This window comes from Nesoenas mayeri, assembly GCF_963082525.1.
Source record: "Nesoenas mayeri genome assembly, chromosome: 5".
In the NCBI taxonomy this organism is placed as follows: Eukaryota; Metazoa; Chordata; class Aves; order Columbiformes; family Columbidae; genus Nesoenas; species Nesoenas mayeri.
Window position 1 is genome coordinate 31,558,102 of NC_137548.1, and position 23,167 is coordinate 31,581,268.

At 33.0% G+C, this 23,167-nt stretch overlaps 1 protein-coding gene across 3 annotated transcripts in view; it reads left to right on the forward strand.

Moving 5' to 3' along the window:
• Positions 1–23,167, forward strand: part of NOVA1 (NOVA alternative splicing regulator 1) — a gene marked incomplete at both ends in the record, with an annotated part of 148,337 nt that overhangs the window by 123,163 nt on the left and 2,007 nt on the right. The gene's annotated exons all lie outside the window — the stretch shown is intronic.

Genomic DNA, 23,167 nt, shown 5'->3' on the forward strand with positions numbered 1-23,167 from the left:
TAATAGCAAGGATACACGCTAGTGTGTTTGTAGACAGAGTAAGTCTTGGTATATGTATGTTTATGTATATATGCACACACGTATTAACTTCCTGAATCATTTATAAATTATAATGGAATTACCCCTAAACCCATGCTTAATTAGCATGTATATCAACCTAGGCATGGCAAACAGAATTCTTTCTTTATTTATTCACGTTAACAATTTTGAAATGTGTTTGTGGACAGTAACATAGGGGCATTAATTAAATAGTGTATGTAGTAAAGAAAAGTAGATTTGAAATTACAATTTATTGAAGAATGAAGTAAAAATAAATCTCTCTAAAACCATAGTAAACACATCTAATTAAGATTTATCCATGTCTTATTTTTAAATGCATAAACTGCGTTTCTAGGAGTATTTCAATTACAAGCTTTTATTTCTCTTTGAACTGGAAAAAAGTATGTCCAGTTCATTATGTCCAACTGTTTATTTTTTTGCCTCCCCTATGCAAATTGTTACACTTCATACTATGCTTTTTAGAACTGGTTCATGCTTAATAAATAACTTATTTTTTTAATATACTCTTAAGCTTATTGTACTTTGTGTTCAAATAATATAAGTATTCAGTATGTGCTAACAATTTTTAACACGCAGTCTGTTTGAGTTAGCTGAATGCTTCTATTTTATCTTGCAAAAATTAGATCAAATACCAGAAAAATTTCTTCACAACAAGCTGAGTTCCCTGGAAGTTAACATTTAATTAATTACTGATCCTCTTATATTTTGTCAACTGCTTAGAACTTGCTGGCTGTATGAACAAACAATTTAACATGCAACAGGAACGCAAGCATATTAAAGCAATATATCACATTTTTTATCAACACATGACTATCTGTTGAAAGGGACATCTAATACAGAAAGTAATGAAATTTAGAGAGAAATTGTACAGATAGAAGAACTACTAAGAAAAATACAAATTGTGATATCCCTTACTTCAAAGTGAAGGCCTTCTTCATCAGCCCGCTTCCATTCCAGCAACAGTTATTTGGCTTCATCATCACTAAATAACAACGATAAAATCTTTGCCAACAGCTAGGGATATTTTATGAACACTCTGTTCAGCCTTTATTATCTCTCTCTTATTTTTAGTATTTCATGTATTTTAATTAGAAGATTTTGAAAATGTTGAATGGACTTTTTTTTAAAAGTGTTCTTACTATTTTTCTTTTTTGTCTTCTTTCTCACTTTTTGTGGTGTTGGTTTTTTTTCTTTTCCCCAATTATGAATATACCCTGATGATCACTATTTGGGGAAAAAGGAAATACTATTTGAGCATGTTGTTTAATTAGCATCAGAGAAGTACCTACTTTGCACCCATTCCATGCATTTTGAATTATCACTATTATAATGTAGTGTATAAACTTTAAATGACATTTAATAGATAAAATACTTATTTTTATAGAAAGTTGTTCTGTGAGAATATTTTCAAGTGATGTAGCTAAAAATGACAAACTAAGGGAAATATACGCTTTGTGTCCTGCCTATATCCCACGTTACATCTTTTAATGCATTTTATTCATAACTTATGTTCAATTCAGTTTTCATACAAGTAATCAAGATCTATTTTGAACAACATTAAAATTGTATATGTGAAGAAGAGTATTGAATTTCTTAAGAGACTTTTGGAACTGCTTTTATCATTAACCCATGAAATTCCTACTGGTTTATAATAATAATTTTGTTTTTCTTGTATTTCCTACTGGTTTCTAGCCCTTCCAGCAGGAAGCACAAAGCACATGATAAGGCAATTAAGATCTTTCTGTTCATTCTAGTGATAAGTGACTAAGTGACGTAGCTGGCAATTGTTCCAAGCCTGTAGTAGTGATTAGCATTCAGTACCAGTGTATCGACAAGTATCTGCACTGCGGCTATCACACAAAAATAGGTTCCAACACTGTAATCTCAAACCCATCAGTAGTCATGTAAGTACTCAAAAGGAGAGAATTAGAGAACAACAAATGTTTGTTTTAATGTATGGCTGTGTAAGATGATTTTCAATAGAAAATAACCATGCAGGCATGGGTTTTCTCACAAGATCTTATATTAGGATAACAGGAAAGAGCTTATTTTACTGGGTGAAAGTCAAGAAATTTAGTGTAAAGGTGTAAGATTAATTCAAAGCATACCCTGATGTGTGGCTATAATAGCGTGTCGGGCTGAAGATCATTTAATTTTCTATAATATTTTGCTCATGACAAGATGATAATTTTTATTAAATATTAGTAAGGTGATTAACCAAGGTTTAAGCAACACAATGCGGGATTGATCTTGGAGTGAGATTTTAAAACTGGGTTGCAGGACTCCCCATAAGTCATTGGAATTAGAGATCTGTCGAGAATGTGTGTTGATGAACATACCTGCTGTGATCCTTCCCACTGGACAAGTATGTCAGTTGTATTCTCTTCTCCTGACAGAGCTTACATAGTGGGCAGAACAATTCTGAGGCACACTTTTTACCACAAGAGGAAACTAGCTCTGCCAACAGAGGTCAGAGGAAGCTGGGCAGGAAATCTGGCTTGTATTATGTCTTCCTTTTAATGACTCACTTTGCCTCCATTCAGATGAGATCACAACTCCTTTGTATGGCAATCTCAGCTTTTGTTAAATCTTTTTTTTTAAATCCAGTGTTTATGAAACTACCATTTTTATTATTCTCAAGAAGGGGATAGTCTCTAAAATGTCTTACATAGTGGAAGAAAACAGTTCCTTCATAACTGTTATATGTTGTTATACTGAATTGCCACAGATGAAACAGAAGCCTCTGCATTGGAAGTCATATTTGTTTAGTCCTTTTTCCAGGAAGATATACATCTGTCGATATTATTGTTGTAAATATCTTGTTTATCTTTTCAGTAGAACATTCTTAGGCCTTTGTTCACATTAAAAATTCATACACTGCAAACTTCCTAAGGAAGAAAGAACCAAACAGGCGATAGAATTAGGGACATTCCAAGTAACTTTTTCTTCTCCTTCTGTCTGCCTGTCACTGAAAAGAACTCAGTCTTTCTGTACTTTTAGTCTGAGAGCTTCTTTGTTACCCCTCATGAACTTTGTCAGCTTTGTTTATAACAGAACGCTGACAGACATATAGATGCAGTGATGAAACTCTTCTGCTGGTGCCCGTGGAGCTGGCAGGAATATAGCTTTACTTTTATTTACAAGAAGGAGGAAATCAATTTCACTTTTCCACAGTAGACTTCAAGTGGGAGTTTCATCTCAAAAGTGATGAATAACACCATTAATGTCATATAAAACATGCTTGCTTTCCCTCTGTAGTACCTTGTAAAAGTACAAGTTTTTTAATATTTATTTTACTAGTTAAGTGACATTAGATAGACAAGCATATCTGTAATTAAAGTGTTTACATATTTTCTTTTGTTTACAAGATTTTTTTTTATCTGCCCGCTTTACTGATGCTACTGTTCTTTTAGAGGGAGAAACATGAATGATCTAAAGTTAAGCTTTGTATTTCTCCTTTGTCTATTTGATGTACACTTACAAATGCAGTTGTAAACACTTGCATGTTTCCTTCTACAGTCCTCTCTTTTTTCACGAGATTGAGTGATGGGTAGGAATCCTTTCCCCTTTTATTATGATTTAGGTAGGCTTAAGCTCAGTAATGTAACGGGATTTGTCATCACAATCTTTGTGTATTATATTACTATGCAAACTTTCTTTCATTTTTGCTTTTTAAAAATGCACTATTTTTTCCCATGGTATTTGCATTTTTTACAATTATGCATTCTATTTGCTTCTTTTTTGTTGTACCTGAAACTCTTATTTTATCATTTCGTGTAGTGTAGTCTAAATTTTATGGAGTGCAGCTAGGTGTAGGATTTGTCCATTCAGTCCTCAATGTTTGCAGTTTTTTTGCAGCATATCTGTGTCATCTTGTTGCTGCAATATTTTACAACCTTTTTACATGATGAGACAGAGTCCGTTTTCTTGGTACTGCCTGTACCCAGCAGGTACAGCACACAGATGTGGCTGTTATAGTCTGAATATTAGGATTTTGTTCTTTTGGCTTATATTATCTCTTTATTTTATGAAAAATCTTTAACTTGCAATGAGGGATATAATTGTACACATATAATGAGAGATAGGGGTATTAATTGGTATTTCTAATGATTGATGTAGATGATCTCCCTCTTTCTGACTTTAAAGAACAGTCCTGTCCTTGTCTGTAAAATGATTTGCAGATAAGGAGGTATAAAACAGAGGCTGTCTGTAAAGTATACTGGCAGCTTTTAAAGGGTTGATGAACTTGTATCACTTAATATAGAATATGTGGGAGGTGGAAGAATAAATAGGAAAGAAAGCTTTGTTTCAGTCTTCTGTTATCACTAGGACAGAGAATTCTAAAATAAGTATAATGTCCAACTTCAAATTATAAAGTTTCTATCAGTACATTAATCTCGAAGTACACATTGTTGAATTTTAATGATGATCCCAGGATATTAGATAGCCATCGTAGACCATCAAGATACTATCTCTATTTGCCTTTGACAATTTGATGTGAGGGTTATGTAAGATATTCTGTCTCTTATATTTTAACTACCGTTTTCATCTGATTTTAATTCTGTAATTTTGTCATTTCTTAAAGTGGTATTGAGAAAAATCTGTTTTCTTTTTATGTCGGTCACAGAATGACTGATTCTGAATGTATCACTTGATCTTTCTAAACATCAGTACCCCATATTTAAAAGCAAAGTCATTATAAAGTTATTTAGCATTCTGATAAAAGGTGCTATAAAATAAAAAAACCTATGATTACTTTAATTGATTGTTCCAAATATTTGCTGTGGTTCTCTGTGAGATAATTATTTGACCTTTTTTTCAGTATGTCAGGTTGGTTGTTGATAAAAACAACCATTTTATTTACATCTAGAAGATGATATCTGAATTCCATGCACAAAAGTAATATGCTGTTGGAAAGAGACTTCATCTAATAGACAGTGCTTCATATAGACCTATCACTAAAGAATTTAGTATGCCAGATTCTAAAATTATAAATATATGAAAATCGTAAATATAATAAACTATTAATATATTGAACAAATACATTATTCTAATTATGGCATCATACCATTTTCTTATTCACAAGAGGATGCATGAGAAGGAAATCAGGTTTGGTGTTGCAGAGGTATTCAGAACCTCATAGTGAAGTTTAAGGGAACAGAGTTGAGGAAATAGGCCCTGTATTTTGCTGACTTTTTCTGGAAGGTCTCCAAACTTATGCTATACTTTTGCTGCCTACAGAATAATTCTTCACATAATTTCTCAACATAGCATATTGTTTTGGTTAAATCTTAGCAAGGACTTTCATCTTCAGTTTTAATAGTTATTCAGTTTCAAGTTCGGAGTTCTTTTCTGTTTAGGTCTTGCTATTGTAGACTTACACAGTAATAATTTTGACTCCCCATTGAACACTGGGCATTGTAACAAGGTTGAATGAAAATGCATATATTATTTAGAAAAGCATTTCCCTTTCCAGTGTTGAGAAAACCTGTATGTTTCACATTGGTAGATAATTTTATGGATTCATATCTCTATAAAATGATCTTTTTGTTTCAATTTAATAAGAAGACAGAGTTCCTTTTTTGATTGCAAATTGCCTATGACACACTATGGACAGCATGTATATAATGTTTGAGATAAAATATCTAGAAAGGGCTTGGGAGAATTGTTCCCCTATTCAAATGAGAAGACTCCAGTAGAGGTTCTAGTGCTTCAGAGGTAACCTTTCCTGCTGCTTTGCAGCTGAAATGCTTCATTTCATCACTAATCTCTAAGAAGAACTAACCTATACTCCATAGACTAATTGTAGATATTTTTCTTCTGGTTCCCAGGTTCTTACTACTTTTAGTATATTTCTCTTTGACTGCTTTTTCCCAATACTTTGCAGTATCTGAGCTCAGCATTTTTGTTTGCATTGTCTCCTTAAGATATATATATATTTTTAGATACTATAAAGATTTTTAAATAACAATTAAAAAAAAAAAAATATCTTACCTGCAAATCAGTTTGAGGGTTTTGTTTGGTTTGGGATTCTTTTGTTTGTTTGTTTTTTACTCTTTCTCATTGTCTGTTTCAATTTTTCCCCTTTGGCCAACTATGTAGGTAATTCTTAGTGTTCATATTCCTTTTTATTGATTTACTTGTTTCTTCTCTCTCCAAGCACACAGCAATTTTAGGGTTCACTGTTTATTGTGCCTTTCTTAAACATAGGGGAAATGTTGTCAGAAGCATTCACGAGACATGGGGAAAGATGTAGATTCTCACTAAGTCTCTGAATACTACTGACATATAATTCATAGGATGACGTGAATGATCTGCTGGTTGCAGTCCTGTAAGTAAAAAAGTGATTCTGTGTTCACATATCTTGTTTTGATTTTATGCTTGAAAATAATTAATTTCCTAATAATTTCCTATTTCACCTCCTCTGTGTAATGGACAGGATAATTATTCCTTTTCTGTTTAAAATGGATACATGTCTTAAGTCAATTTCTTCTCATGTTTTGAACTCTACCTGGTTGTTTGATTATTTTATTATTATTATTATTATTATTATTTTATCCCCCCCCCCAAGATAAAAATCAGGAGAAAACAAAATAGGCATATGAGTACAACTTGAAAAAAAAAAAAAAAAAAAAAAGAGAAAACAAAGGGATAAACTAATTTAAACTAATTTGTTTTTTTTCTTGTAAGAAAACAGCTTTTAACAAGATATCACATAGTCATCTCTGTTACATATTCATGAAAACTTAGCCTGCCATCAGTTTTAGTCTTTACTTCAGTCATTAGTTTTCAAGCTTGTTAAAGGAAGTGAATGAATGTAGATTTTTGAAAACGTACTAAGTTGATTTAGAAAATAAATTTTACTGTAGTGTGACTTTAATGAAGCATGCTTTTGATCTCATTAATTTATTTTTAAATCTATGTTACTTTTGTGAAAATAGTGAGATTTGGGAGAAAAGTTATCGTTACACTTTCTTGTATACTTATGGTTTGTGGGGGATTTATTCACTTTAAAATATTTTGGAGTGAACATGTAAAAAGATAATGCTTTTTGGATTGAATGGATTTTTCTTTAGACTTACACGGATATATTGTTCAAGTTGTTTAAGAGTTAAAAAAAATCTCACACTGTAATTGAAGATCTTATTCTTTCATTTAAGGATATTTGTAGATATGGTATGTAATTTTTGGCATTTGCCCATGTCCTTGTACTAAGAAAAGGTCCTATCTGCTTATGAAGATGGATCATTAAATCTGTAAAAGTTGAAAAATTCACATTCTTTGTCAAAATACGGTAAAGGTCTTCAAATATCCTGTGAAAAGGGGTGTTTAATGTTTTCATTTTCTTTGTTCCAACTGTTTTAAGCATGCTTCTTTTATCAATACAAAATATAAATAAATAGCATGTTGCAAAGTGCCAGGTGTTTCCATGTTCAAGTTCCATCCTATATAAGCTGGAGGGAAGTTGGCAACATGTAACTCTGTGGTCTTACCAAGATTATCTTTGACTTCAATTCCTTAATGTTCAGGTTTGGTGACATACTGTTTCATTCAGAACTAGTTTGGGGAGAAATGGCCAACTATATTCTGAGGTGTTGTCATGGAGGCACCCCAAAGTCAGTTTTAGGTGGGCAACAAGTTCCAAAACAGACTTTATTCTGGCCGGAAAAGTACAGCCAATAAACCGACTAGAAACAGGGTTTATGCAATTAGTTAGCACTCCAACAACATAAGATAAATGTTTGGATATCAGTTGAGGAGACTATTGGGGTGCAGCAAAATGAGAGTAAGGAGGATCCACAGTGTGCATGCATACACTCACAAGAAACACACCAGAGCCCTCTGACTCCAGGGTAAACTATCACTTCGCCTGAGTTAGGCAAGGACTTACACTTGCCTGGTTAGGCAAGGACTTCTTCAAGGATATATTTAGTAAATTATCACTCACCCAAATGACGAGGTGAGGCGCTCCCAATCCCGGGAAGTTTCATTAGACAGCGTCCCACTCTAAGGGGAAGGCTCTGGCTCAGCAGACCCGCTGCTCCTAGAAGACCACACAAACGGAATCTTCGGCAGGAACCCCATTTTATAGTCTGATCAGATCTGGCTGTGGGCATTCCAGAAGCTTCTCAGCTTCTCTGGGCCCCTCCTCTGCTAACGGCCCTGTCAACCGACTCAGGGTCCCACAAAAGAGCCCTTAACTGCCCCATTGGAGGCTCCAGTTCTCAGAGGGGGATGTGCAACTGCCACGGGTGTACAGGCAAAAAGTCACTTAGAGTGTTATTTGCTGTTTGAACAAACCAGAGAAAACAGAACATCAGAGCCATTTCCAAAATGAAAATCTGGATGGCTTCATTGCATTTTACTATTATCGGTATCAGCATTGTTACTCTTATCAGTAACATGAAGGTTCGACTCTAAGTTTTCAACTATTCTGAATTTAATTTAGCTGCTCTTGGAGAGTTCAGAATTTATATGATCAAGAATTGTATGACAATATGGAAAGAAAGAGATCCTGTATAGCACAGACTATAAGGGAGGAAAGGCAATACAATAATTTTCTGATATGTCAGAGGTAAGTTGAGTTGAAGCATGGTTAGGCCTAGCCCTAGAAGACTCTGCTTTTGGTATGTGATAGTTAATATTTTCTTTGTACCATCTGAAACATTATCTCTTTCCCAAGCTGTTTGTAGGAATAGAGCCACAACACACTGCACTTTCTAGCTTTGCCTTTTACATGCTTTGAGAATTCATCAGATGGTGAGAAGCCGTAGACAGATGTGAGACAAAGCCACCAATTAAAGTAGATGTCTGCCTGTTTTGAGTGAAAAAGGATTGTTCTTTGTATACAAATCAGAGAAAGACACTGGTTGACTTATTGCAGTATAGGGAATAAGAGATGGAAGGTTTATTCCTCTTCTGGAGATAAGGTGCATCTGTTGAGGTCTTTGCCTGTAGTATAGCATCCCAGACTTAAGACAGTCAATACCTTTGTCCTGCAGTAACTGCAACCTGTATTTTCTCCTAGTGTTGTACCTGTAGTTATTTTCAGACTTGTTGGTTTTGGGTTCAGTGTTTTTTGGTTTGATTTGTGCTTATTGTTGGTCATTTTGGGTGGGGTTTGTTTTTTTCGGTTCTGTTTTTTGTTGCTGTTGGTTTTTTTTTCTCCCTCTGAAAAGAAATTAAACTCCCTAAAAGTAGTAACACTTATTGAGAGGCATAGTTTACAAATAGTGGATCAGCAGAAGGATTGTGACCGTAGACTCTAATCAGCATGCTTAGAAATACCCAATAACTGAGTTCACTGGTCTATTACATCCCACTGATTCACATTTGAATTGTTGCAGTTTGTAGCCTTGAAGAGTATTTGGCTAAGGGTACAGATTGACTGGTGGCTGCTTGGCCTTCTGTTTTCTGCCTTCTTCTCAAATGACACCTCAGCAAATGCAGCCTTAGAGATCAGTGTCTTTTTTTTTTTTTTTTCTTCTCACACTATTCAGCAATAATAAGCTACATGAGAAAGCATTCATTCAGTTGAACTTGGCACTGGTAATTTGGAAGATATTAGAAAAGTATGTTTTAAATTTCTGTTTCTTTAAAGTTTCTGAAAGCCTGCAGTTTGGCAATTCTACTGCAGTGTAAATTCTTCTTTCATGTTTCTAGTAACCTGACATATGATCTCCATGCTTCTCAGCTTTTTGTATTTACTGTTCACTTGAACTAAACATAAGTGCAGTAAAAATATTTAGATCTACTTTATTCTCTTAACAGTAATTGTAATAATTGTTATAATAAACTAACAGCTGCCCCCTACCCATGAGATATTGAAGTGCAGTCTCCATGTAAGCTCTTTTAAATTGTTAGTGCTTAATGGAATAAAACTGTTTTATGAAACAGCTTAAACTGTGATTAATGGTGTTCTTTAGTAAAGGGTATTGAAAAAAAAATGCAGGTCTTCCAGATCTTCTGCAAACCAGTGCTCATGTATAATTAAGTCATGCATTAAAAAAGAAATCAAGTCAAAAGATAAGCAGATCTTTGTGGAATATTTATTGTTCATAATATATTTTAAAGGTTTAGTAAAATAAGTGTGTAAGTATTGTCTAGAACCAGTATTACCACATTCAGTTTTAGAAACAGAAGGAAATAACAAGTAGTTGTTTGTTAAAGACATTTCACAGGTTATATTTCACCGGTATTTGAGCATGTAAGAGGCTGTTTTATATAAATTCTTGCTTTAATTATGTCAAAAGTAATTAGATCATTAATGTTACACTTCAAATTAACATTTACTGTAAAGACTGGCTATACACAATGTGTATGTATACACTGAGGGTTGTCTTTACTGCATGCAATTTTTAAGTAAATTGTAAGTTGTGCTTACCTTGCATTAATAGGAACACATGTGAATGAGGATAATAAAAGGAGGAAGTAACACTTTTGATGGGATGAAAATTAAGTTTTGAAACCTGAATTTAATAATTTAATTTAGAAATTATTAATGACAAAAAATGTGTATGTTTTATTAAGAAAGTGGTTTAGCATATAATGATACCATTCTGCTAGGTTTATTATTAAAGAGTCCAGTTAAAAAAGTGAGCTCTATTACGACTTTAACTACAAATGTTATTATTACAGCAGATATATCATAAATTTAGTTAAATTCCATAGCCTATGCACTATTCAGTTCTTTTACACTACTGATATAAAAAGCCTTTATTTTTGACCTATCTGGATTTTATTTTGATGGAAATAAATATAAATAAATGCGGAAGAAGACTGTAAACTTTTTAATTTAACCATGAGAGAGGTCAGCAAAATTGATGCTTTTTAACATCACCAAGTGCATTCTGTCATTTCACAATGAATAAAATAATATTTTTATTTGAAATATAACTTATTTTTACTGTTGAAATAGTAAAATAAACCTCATTGTTAGCAATAATATTGCATAGTAATATTAATAAAAATATAATTCAGATTATACGCAGTTCTGTGTAAACTTCATGAGATTATAATAATTTATAATGCATTTATTGAGCTCTGTCTAAAAAGAGTCCTTACTGTAGTCAAGTTCACAGTGAACATTTGTTAAATAAAAAAAAGGTACAAATGTATTATGAAGTCAAAATTAGTTAGTAAATCTGTTGATTTCCTCACCTTTATTCCATTTTGAGACAGCTCTTTCATTTTTTTTTATTTTAGTATTTATCCATATGTTTTCTCTCAAAATAAAAATAAATTTTAATCTGCAGAAGCTGAAGAATACACATATAGTGTGCATAGGAGCTTGAGAGATCAGGACAAGAGTTAGATGCAAATACTTTTTCAGCGTATCTTTAAAAAGATTTAAATCCAACTTATGAGGATACTGACTCCAAATTTATTCTTGGGAAGGTATTTTTCCAAGTTAATGGACACAAAAATATACATATGTAATTTAGGTATAAAAAAGTCTGATGTATATGTATAAATACAGCCACATACAACATTTGTGCCCTACAGCCTCAGTTTTCATAAGGAGTATTTTTTTTTTCCATGTGAACATTTATATCAGCTGATTATATAACCAGAATTATTAATATGTGAAAATTATCTATATTCAAGTATTGCCTGTGCCTGGCTTTTATAATGCTTAATTAGAACTTAAAAGTTCGGGGGTTTTATTGTTTAGTTTTCCTTAATGAAATTTGACTCCACAGATTCCCATTGTATGGGAAATATTACCCAGAGTATAGATGTATGGAGACAATATCATTTTCAGATACATGGTTTAATAATAAATATATGCAGCTTTCCCCAGTGAGCTAAATTAAGGATGAACTAAATCCAGGATCTTCATGTTTTACAAGGAGGACGCAATTGCACTTTGAATTATTTCTTGTAATCATATAATAACTTTTCTTGATAAAGTAGATTGACTTTCGTAACTGGCCTGTGTTAGAGCCTATCAATCTTTTTGGTTCTCTTTACTCAAATAATAGCTAATTTCTGTCATTGCCTCCGTTTGCTCCAGTGTTCTTTTTCTCTTTCTCTACTAGCAGTAGTTACTATTCCTTAGTGGCTATCAGGGTTAAAAATGTATAACTAGAAATTTACGAAAGGGTAAACCAGAAAGTAGGTATACATAAATTAAACATATACATATAAATTGACTGGGGTGAACATGATGTTGTAATCCACCCACTTAACTTAGTTGTAGTTATTGATATATTTCTGGAGACCAGCAGCTTGATACTACCTTGTTCTGTTCCCTGATCTTTGTCAGGGACATAATGCCAGGCTCTGAGATGAAGTTTTTGAATTAGCTTGTCAGAAGACTCTATTAGCATTAGAAGGCTATGGAGTCCTGTAGTAGTGCTTATTAAGTTTGAAGACATCTACCCATTAGTGAAACTATGTCCTTTTTCTAATAAAAGTTTCTGGTAGTTACTGTTTTTTAAGACCTAGAGAGGTATGGTTATTTAAATGCTTTATCTTCAGCTGTCTTTACTTCATTTCTCATTTCAAAACAATTCTCAAATGAGAAATATGAAACAGCTTCCCTGAGAGATTCATTAAGCAGTTCTTGCTATACAAAATTATTTTTTAATAACTAAGCAACAGTTAGTTCAGAAGGGAGTACGCCTCTGCTGCTGGTCTTCTTCTGCCAAGCCAGGGGTGCAAAGTAGCCGTAGCCCTTGATACCATTAATCTAGATAGCTCTCTAGATAGACCCAATCCATTTTGTATAAGTCAATTTTCTTGCTCTTTTTGACCATTCCTATGGTGAAAAAAAAAAAGATGAAGTTATATGGAACAATCTGTACATCAGAAAACGAATAAATATGCTCTTATTTTCACTGAGGTGACATATTAATGGGGTTAGCATAAGGACTTTAATTCACATTTGTCTCCCCTTCCTTCTTTTGCTGAGAAGAATGGACAACAGAATTAATTACCCAAGGATTTTAATTACAAATAATGTATAAGAGGATGTTACGGTTTATTATTATTTTATATTGTGGCCATGAAAACTCAAAGGTTTTCATTTAGACACAGTACATCCATCTTCTAGCACCTTTATTGGTTGATGTTTGCCATGTTCATTACAGTTAAAAAAGTCGCACGTACTTTATCATTCCACTATGTTTACTTTGTGTGTATTGATTTATGATATTATAAGCTTTATCTTTCATTTTACCTTATAGTTTTGTGATCTTTGAGGAAAGAACATGTGCAAAACTGGTGCAAGGTTAGATCAAGATACACCATTAAAAATGCCCTGTTCTGTCTTTTCTTATCTCTGTATGTGTAACTAAATATAGACTGAATATAAAAGATATCTCTTAGTTAAAAGATATATTATTTAAATTACTTAATATTGTTAAGAGCAGAAATTTGGATCCAAAGGAAGGTTGGAGAATCTCTTAAAATTATTCTGTAACAGAGTGGTTTTTTTTTCTATAGAGAGCTTTCGTTTGTGCATAAGCACACTCATGTCTGACATCATTGCAGCTGTAAGATTCTAAGGCATGATAGGTTGTGGGGAAGGGATGGCTCCATTCATTCTGTCTGTATATAGTAGGAATATGTGCCTGTTTTCCATATGGAGTCATTTGCTTTTGTTTTTCCTTATTGTTTTTAGGATCAGATGAATTGTGAACAAAAGATTTTAAAAGGCAATGCTGAATAAGTAACTTCTGTACTTTAACTGAGCTGGAGCTGTTGGCTAATTACTAAATGTGGTAGGGCTGTTTCTCCATAAAAGTAATCAAGTATTAAGAAGTCACATATAGATGTATATATAGTACAGAAATGTATATATAAAAAGCATCTGTGGTAGAAATAAATTCAGGTGGTTTGGGATCTACTTCATGTATTTATATTTCCCTAAGATTTTGCATCAAAACATTTGTCAGTGGGAATGCTAATGAGGAGCTTCTTTTTCTTGTTTTTGTGTGGGTTTGTTTGTTTGGTTTGGGTTTTGTTTTTGTTTTTTACTGTGTGCCTAGTTAGGTGTTGTTAGTGTTCAAAATTTTCCTTCTTTTAAAAACTGTTAGGTATTAGTTATTTATAGCTGAAGGAAAACTGATGTTTACTAAATGAAGTAAAGAACTCATGAGAAAATTAGTATTTATATTGCTCTTAGGAAAACATTTTGTCATCACAGGTTAGTGCTTAGACCTGACAAGGTATGTTCTGCTCTTCTTTTTCATGTTAAAATAGTTTACATAATGGACTTTGATAAAAAGAAGTAAGCTTTTACACAGAGTAATTATATCCTCGATCAGCAGTTCACGAATTCTTCAGTACAAAATTATTAAGGACACATTCAGGAAAAAGGATGTGGACATGAAGCTGTAATTCAAAACTGGCAAAGAATATCATCACTGGGAGTTTCTTAAATAAGTGTTTGAAATTATGAGTTTTTAAATCATCTGAATAAATGGTTTGTCTACTGGGTTTGCTGAACATGCAAGCATACTTTTTGGATTAAGATGACTAACAAGCATATAGGAGTCTAATTTAGAAGTATGCATTGAAAAAAAAATATTTTTAATTTCCTGTTTCACAGAAAAGGGTATGTCTAGAGACCTGGAAAGGAAAGTACATTTTTTCCATTACTAGCTGTCTTCTTCTGTCTGTAAGTTCAGTTCTTTTGAAACAGGTGTCCTGCTTAATTGAGAATCCAGTTCGAGATGTCAAATACTATACCACCAGTATTTTTCCAGGCCTGTGAGCCACTTCATGTAATGAGAGATCAAGTCCTTCCACTGACCAGTGCTCATCAATAGAAATATGGATTGTTTAATGAGATTTGTCAGTGTCTAAATGTATATCTCCCAAATTACAGATACTGATGTAGAGATACTAATATCCTCTATATGTAATGGTTAAAAAAATATCTGAGTACAGTAAAGGAAAAGTGAACTTGAATAAATTCTGAAGGATGTACGATAACTATATAGGTTTTTTATTGTGCAGGGCAGAAATTGAAATGCTTGATAAATAAGAGAAGTTTTAGGCACCAAAAATAGTATAAACCACTCTTTTTTTTTAAACAAGTAAAACTAAGGTGATGTCCAGTACAACACTGAGATTGGGGTGGATCGATGATAGCAAACTCTTGTTTAGCATTTTAACAGTGTCAACTGGCTGAAGCTTTATCTTTGCTACATGGTTTTCCAGCAGTGATGGTGTCGTATATTGCTGCTGGAAGCCCCAGTCTCCTTGAAGTCAACGGAAAATAGGTCCCTAATTGTCTGTGCTTATTTGTTATTAACAGCTTATGAGATCTCCTGTATGTTTCAGCCATAGGATTTCTCCCAGTAATTTCTTTCATCAAGTATAAGATTTCTATTTAAAATATAGCATATCATTCAGAAGAAGTTTGTGGCTTATCTGTTACTGGGGAATACATGTAGAACTAATGGCTGCAGCCTTTTAAGGATTCTCTTGAGAAGTACAGAAATATCCTAGTCATTTATGTACTTATCTTCTTTTGTCTGAAGATTTTTCAGAAAAGCAACCAGTGCAATGCTTCTTTGGGGAATGGGTTAATAGCCATGAGAAGCCAGAAAAACATCTTTAGTTTATGTGACTAGGAAAGCATAACAAAAAAAAACCAAAAAACCAAAAACAAAAAACAAAAACAAAAACAAAACAAAAAAAATCAACAAAAAACCCAAACAAACAAAAAAAAAGGTACATTGCCTTCTTCCCAATTTCTGTCAGGAAGATCAATTCATTTTGGAATCTGGAGTCAGTTTTATGATTTTTTAAAGTTAGATCTTATCTAATGCAAAACAGTGGGGGTTTTCTTGATACCATCAGTGAGGGGTATTTTTTTTTTTAAATAATGTACATTATTCACTTTTTTAGTAGATTATTTTGTATTTAGAAGTGTCTTTTCAGCAATTTCAATAATGAAATTACATTGTAATTATATGATGTCTTTCAGTCAGAAGCATCATGAATTACTATATTAAATAGCACTGTAAATAGTCAAACTTTTGTGAAACTAATCCTTGACTCTGTGAAATGTCAGCAGGTATTCATAGTACACCATGCAACAAATAAAATGAAGAAAAAAGGAAGATCTTAGAGGGAGGGGGAACTATTGTGAATTTAGCTGGAGAGTAGGGTTAACATTCTACTGTCACTGAAAGTATCATTCAGACTTTACTGGCCAGAGCAGTTATTATTCCTGCTTTCTGTCTTCTTAAAGGATGTTTCATCTGAAAAATGGCACAGTCAATATAGATGTCTAGTTTTCTATATATACTACTTACTCTTGAATCTATGATTTTTTTTTTTACTACTCTTGTATAATTTAGTATGTAACCAGCTCATTTTTTATTTTTTTAATTATAAAAAGTCGAAAGTATAAATGAAGCTACTCAAAATACATTACACTTCCCTGCAAATGTAATTTGAAACTCATTAAACATTAATGCATAAAATATGGAAAGTTGGTTTTATGCTACACTGAAAAAATTGGAAATGTTACGTTATTTCTCTATGTTATTAAAACTATGTATCACAGAGAAATCATGAAGTGTTTGGACTTCTGATTCATTTTTTCACGAGGGACAATCCTGAAACTACTCATTGACTTTTGTGTGTGCATATGTGTGCATAAATTTTTAATAATACTAGTTCAGAACTAGATAATCTCATAAAATCAACCACCCGCATAACCAGTGTTGTTTTAATAATTATTCTTTATCCATACACAGCTTGCATGTGCACACATTTAGTAATTACTGCTTTTGAGGGAAATCTCTCTATTTATAAGTCGAGAGCTTACACTCACAGTAATGACAGAATGGCAACTGAAGCAGCAACCAGAGAATTTTTGTTTGTTTAAACATGATTTAATAATTCCTTGCTGTGAAAAGTTTGCTTTCCTAATTATATCTCTAGTTAAAAACATGAAAGAAAAATTTTAATGTTCATACTTTAAAGTGGGCAGAAGCGTAATTAGGTAGTAACTTGAAGAAGTAGGAGGTACTGTTTTCAGTCCTCTAAACAGTCAAGGTTTAGTATAAAATATTAATTGAAAAATAGTCTAGATTTAAGCCAAAACAGCAAATTGTGTAAAAACAACCAACCACCACCAACAAAAAATCTTATGTATTCTTTTCCCTAATAAAACTTTCTCCATCTTGGTTCCAAGGTTCTAAGCCTCATGATTTCAGGTGAAAATTATTCCTGAGCATTTAAGCTGAAGTTAAGATTGTATTGCATGATAGTTTTTAGGACTAAAAGGAAATAAAGCCTTTCAGAAATGCAGCTTCAGCTGAGAAGGAGGTTTGAGAACTGGAACAAGACACTTGTGATAAAAACTAGAGTGGGAATTGGCCTAAACTCCTGCTACAGTGTACTGGCAATATTTTTTTTTCGGATTGGTTCATTTGATTTTCAATTTACTTGAAAGAAACAGTAGTTATGAGGGCAGAAATACCACAAAGAAGCAACACAGAGAAATATAAGAATGACATTAGTCTTGCAGTAATTGCAGGTAAAATAGATGAAGGAAATGCTACCAGTATGCGTGCTGCTTGCGATGAGAAGAAAATCTCAGGAACATAAATATGTCTAGAAGAAAAAGATGTGCATTTTGTTGAGGAACAAAGTAGCAGCTAATCTTTTCCTGTAATCCAATTGCACTTTTTCACAGAATATTTCAGTTCTAGATATGCTTTTACAGAAAAAGAGAATTTGAATTGGAATGGCATTTACAGAATTTAAACAGAATCAGGGAACATAAGCAATAATTTATTATATAGGTTTATTCATGTTACTCTATGATCTAGCTAAATTTACAAAGAACTGATCTTTTTATGGGTATTTGCTTATTTTTGTAAATAAATATCTAACAGACCATTAGAAAGATGTCTATATTCCTTCTAAGTATTTTCTCTAAAAAGAAAATACGTACTCTTGGACTGAGCAACTAGGAGTTTGTTCAGTGCATGACACCTCTGAAAAAAATAATTTAATATTTCACCAAATATACATATGGAACTCAGTCCAAAGCTGTTGAAATTACTGAGAGACATTCTATTACGTTCCTTTAGGGTATGTATGTGCAATCAGTAAAGATTTGCTGTGTAAGCATATTGTCAGAGGCTGAGTCTGATGTGAACAAACATGGGTCCAGACCAGCCTCGTGTTTCTGCCTGCCGTATGCGTAGAATCACTCTTGATCTTTTGGTAGCTTGTTCTACCTTGAACTTGTGATTGGCATTGGGTATGTACCCAAGGACTTTCTCAGAGTTGTCTGATATAGTGGAGCGTGTCTGTAAATTCTAAGTGCACACAGGCAATTACTTGCCTGTAACCTACTTAGTTGTATTTCTGCTAGAATCCAGTAGGCTTCTATCACATCTTGTGTTGATCCTGATTTTTTTCCCAGATTTTCATCATATTGCCACTTCAGTTTAAGGTTAGATGGCATGGAACTACTCTAATCAGTAAAAGCCTACTGTAGCAGTGTGTTTAGCCTGCCCCACAGAAATAATAGATGTCTCTAACTCTTCATTGACTGCTCCCTACAGGAACTTGTACTTTCAGAATACTCCTTGAACTCCAACTCTATAGTCAAATGAGCATCTGAAATAGCATTAGATTTTCTTAGGTATGGAATCCAGAGCCTAGCTGGAGTTTCAATGAGTTTGAAGTAATTGATGAGCAAAGAAAACAGAAAAAAGGTAAAATGGAATATAGTAATTTAAGTACAGTTTTAAGGGAATAACAGTGATTTGCCTTAGACTAAAATGTAGAATTGTCCCAGATTAGGATTAATTGGTCAGATTAGATCAAACATTTTTTTTTTGTAAAGATGTTTCTCTGTTAGGAGAAGATAAAATGACATTACACATCTAGTTAAAAGATTTAATAGAAGGAAAAAAGAACCGCTATTACAGAAGAATTACAGCAAAAGTTATAATTAAACTCGTGAAAAGGAAAAAGGAAAGCTGAAAAATAGATTAAAAAGCTCCTTCATTCATTAATCTCTCTGTAATCTCTTCAGAAAATTCTGTATGGTAGAATAAGTTAAATGCTTCTTCTGTCAAGTTGTTGGTTTTGTTTTTTTCAAAGTTTTGATGCTGTTTTGTACAACCATTGGGGCTTTTTCTTTTCTGGTATGATTTAGTGCAGGCACATTTCATGCCACCATGTGAGCCCGTAAACCTGAAGCCATGTTTTTGGCCTCCTTGCCTGTGGTTATTCTGATTGACACAACAGCCCCATCAAGTGCTAATTCTTCCAATCTAGCCAGTCCACGTCCTCCCACTATTTTTGCCAGGGAAATACTATGTATTAGCTGGGTCACACATAAGGTGCTGGTTTGTGATCACCATACCCTGCACCACCAAAGACTGTGAAAAGTGAGAATATAACTAAAGCATGTGTCATCAGAGAGAAACACGGCAAGGAAATAAGATCATAGAAAAGTGAAAGGGATGAGAGGCTTGCTACAGGTAGTTGGAGGTGTTTGCATGAGAGGAGTGGGAAAGAGGACTGGGGAGACAGGAGGTGAGGTATTAGTGTGGGTGGCAGTGCAGGTGTGGTCATGGTTCTACCTCCCATGCAGATATTTTGTGTGTCTTCATATACACTCATAGCTTCTCAATGCAGATTATCTCTTTGCAGCATAAGGGAGGGGATGAGAAGTGACATAGCATAATCACTGAACATCTGGCATTCCACAGTAGATGCTATTCAACTCCAAGAACTGAACTGGGACTTTCGGTTTGGTAAATCAGAGAACTTGTAGGCGATGCTGATGTGATAGGTGAGTGCAGCATGGGGCTATGCAAGTGTGTTGTCAATAAATAGAAAAGGATTAGACAATTAATGGATACAGAGTTTAGGAGTCTAGGATTTTGCAGGATGAAACAGTGAATATTAGCCACAAATGCAAAGTTAAAACAATTTGAATTTTGTCCTCTGGATATAATGGCTGAGATCCCTCAAGTACTGAGCATCCTCCTTTGAAGTGCAGAGTTTCATCAAATCTCTGAGTTCACTGGGCAGTGAGGGCAACAAACTGCTCTCTGTTTTTTGCCCTTCTTAAGCACCACAGTTTCTTGGACTGTTGCACCTTTGTCAAGGCTTTTAAAGACATAATAATGTATTAGTGGATATGTGCAATGAAATTACTTTGTTTCTTTTTATTTCTGTTAAGTTTGATTCCTTTTCAGGGGAAAAACATTATACTTGCTGAGCCTGATTTCAAACTTGCTTATCCTAATGCAAATGGGATGAGTGATGCCTGTGGAAGTAATTAATTTGCTTTGTGAGTAAGCAAATGTTGTAATTGCAGTCATTTTTTATAAAATCTATTTGGCACTAAATAAAGGATGAGTTCCTTCTTTTTTTTTTTTCTTTCCCGTAACATTAAAAAAAAAATGCATATGTATTTTAAGGTTATGTTAATAATTGCTTTAGATACTCACTCTCCTTTTTGCAGCAGAAATTTCAATATAGCCGGAAGCATACAAACAAACTTTGAAACCTAACCTTCCTGCATAGTCAAAGATACCTTTACTGGATAGCTCAGAGCACTTATTTTGAGTAGTACTTAGGCTTCTCACTCATGCATCCAAATTACTTTCTGAGCTTCTTCTCCATAAAAGAGAAGTAAGAGCACCAATTTCACCAATTTCTCTGACAGGCAGGGTGTTAAGTACTTAAAAAAATAGTGGTGGTGCAGGTAACAAAACCAAATAGAAAACCTTTGTTTTTTCAATTTCTGTTTATATAACACGAGTTGAGACCAAGAATTTTGTTTTATCATTTTATACCTTATAACTTAATGACCTTCTGAATTTTAGGCTTCAAGAGGAAAAAAATATATATATGTATATATATATTTGTATTATTTCATTTGTACTGGCACCTAGAGGGCTGTGGCCTAATATGTTGGATGCAATATTAGTATGTAACACAACCAGTGTTTGCTGTGAAGAGTTGATATTCTGATATATAAATGAGGGAAAATTAAGTGAATGCTGGAAACAGGTAGAGAATTACAGATTGGTAGCAAGATTAATATGACCTACATTAAAAAATCCTATATATATTTTGCTTTTTAAAGTAAATATCTCCATCTTTAAATAACAATTTCCATCAGCTGCCACAAATACAGAGATGTTATAATAGAATATCTCAAAATAAACTGAATGTTGCAATTCATTTCAGAAAGAGCAGTATTTGATTTATGTTTTATGCCAAATACATAGAGATGTATTTATACTCTCTTAAAACTGAATTTTAATTGGAATATAATGTTTTCTGTGACATACGTATTTTGCATATTGTCTAAATTTTTAATACATGTATATTTTTATAGGATGTATTATTTGTTAATAGGTGAAATATTCACCCTGACAGCGGTTGTATTTGAAAGGATATTAGTGATATATTCCTATATTTAAACAACTTAAGAGGGTTGTCAGTTAAAACACTCAATCTGATGTTGCTGAAATAGATATTTAGAAAAGGGTATTTTATTTATCTCAGAGGCAGACAAACAATAAGCATATTAATGTACCAAATTCAAGATTTATTTTCCAAAAAGCATCATAAGTTGTATGTTGTTTTTATGGCTAAGTACAAAAAGATTTCTGGACAAGATGAGAGTGGACAGGTATGGAGGAGGATATCATTCTTTTTCTTACCTCTGACTAGACAGATAATTTTGTCAAACAACCAGACCTGTTAGTGGTGAACTAAATGAACTTTTGTGATGTCAAATGAGAAAAGCAGTAGTTTCTTTTGAGAAAAATCTTTCTTGTTGCATACAGAACATTTTAGTCTGTGGTTGAACTAAACCTTAGAGAGTAATCCTAGCTATATTACAGGAACTTGAATTTTCATATGTTGCATGTGTAGCTATGATATTACATGTGCTACGATGCTGCCATAAAAACAAATATTCTAGTTACTTCTGCAATCACATGTACAGTTAAGAGAGTGTATTTTCATACCTTCTTATGTTCTTAGGTTCTTCTCTGGCATAAAGACTTATGCCTAACTTGGTTAGAACTGTGCACATGGGTTATGAAACTAAGCAGGATCTGGGAAATCACAATTATCAAAAACTCCCAAAGAAGCTGTTAGTATGGCCTAAATCAATGGAGTCAGGTAGATGTTTTCTATAGTATGTGGCATAAAATTATAATAATGAAAACTGCACTATATAATGAAAGATTTGTGGTTTTATTGAGTTTTCCTGGGTGACTCCATTTTTATACAACTTCACATTTTTAGAGTGTTAATTAAAAAAAATAAATCTGAACATAGCTTGTATTTAGCATTAGTTAATACATTTTCTATCTAGATGCCAAATACCAAATCAAATCTAAGAGAGAGAGTTCCTTTTTCTGACAGGGAAACTAAAAAAGGGCACCTCAAAATCACCAAGTAATTTGAACTACAGTTTAAAATTAGTATGAGGTGACCTGAGTTAAAAAAGAGTGTGTCTAAAAATATATATAAAAAATGTTTGAGTGTGTGTATACACAAATATGTATATAAGTATATACACACATTGAGATATTTGTGTTTTCATAGGATTATTTAGTATGTGATTGGGCTAATTTTTTTTTTCGATACCCTACTTTTATTTTGCCTTTAGAAGAAGTCAGCACTTAATCAATTCTATCAGTTCCATAGGACATTTTTTGTTTTGGTGTCAGTGAATGTGAATAAAACTCTAAAGAAATTAAAAATTCTATATATACTGTAAAACAATTCAGTGCAAAATACAATATGATATGTTACCATTTTTAATGTACATATTGCATAAGTGGAAAACATAAATGTTTCTCAATTTTATAGTATGTTGGGTTTTCAAAGATTTTATTTTTTATGCTATATTAACAACTGAAAATATCTAAAATGAGTAAGACTAGAAAAAGCTTATTTATAGGGCATGCATTTTTATTTATATTTAGCTTGACTTTCTAATGAGGCAATAAAAATGAGAATGTTGCTAATAAAATTTTAATTGTATTTTGTATTGACTTGTTGCTGAGATTTTAGATAGCATTTGGGTGAAAGGATTGACAAATTTAAAATTGTTACCCCTACATGTTATCCTGGATAAATG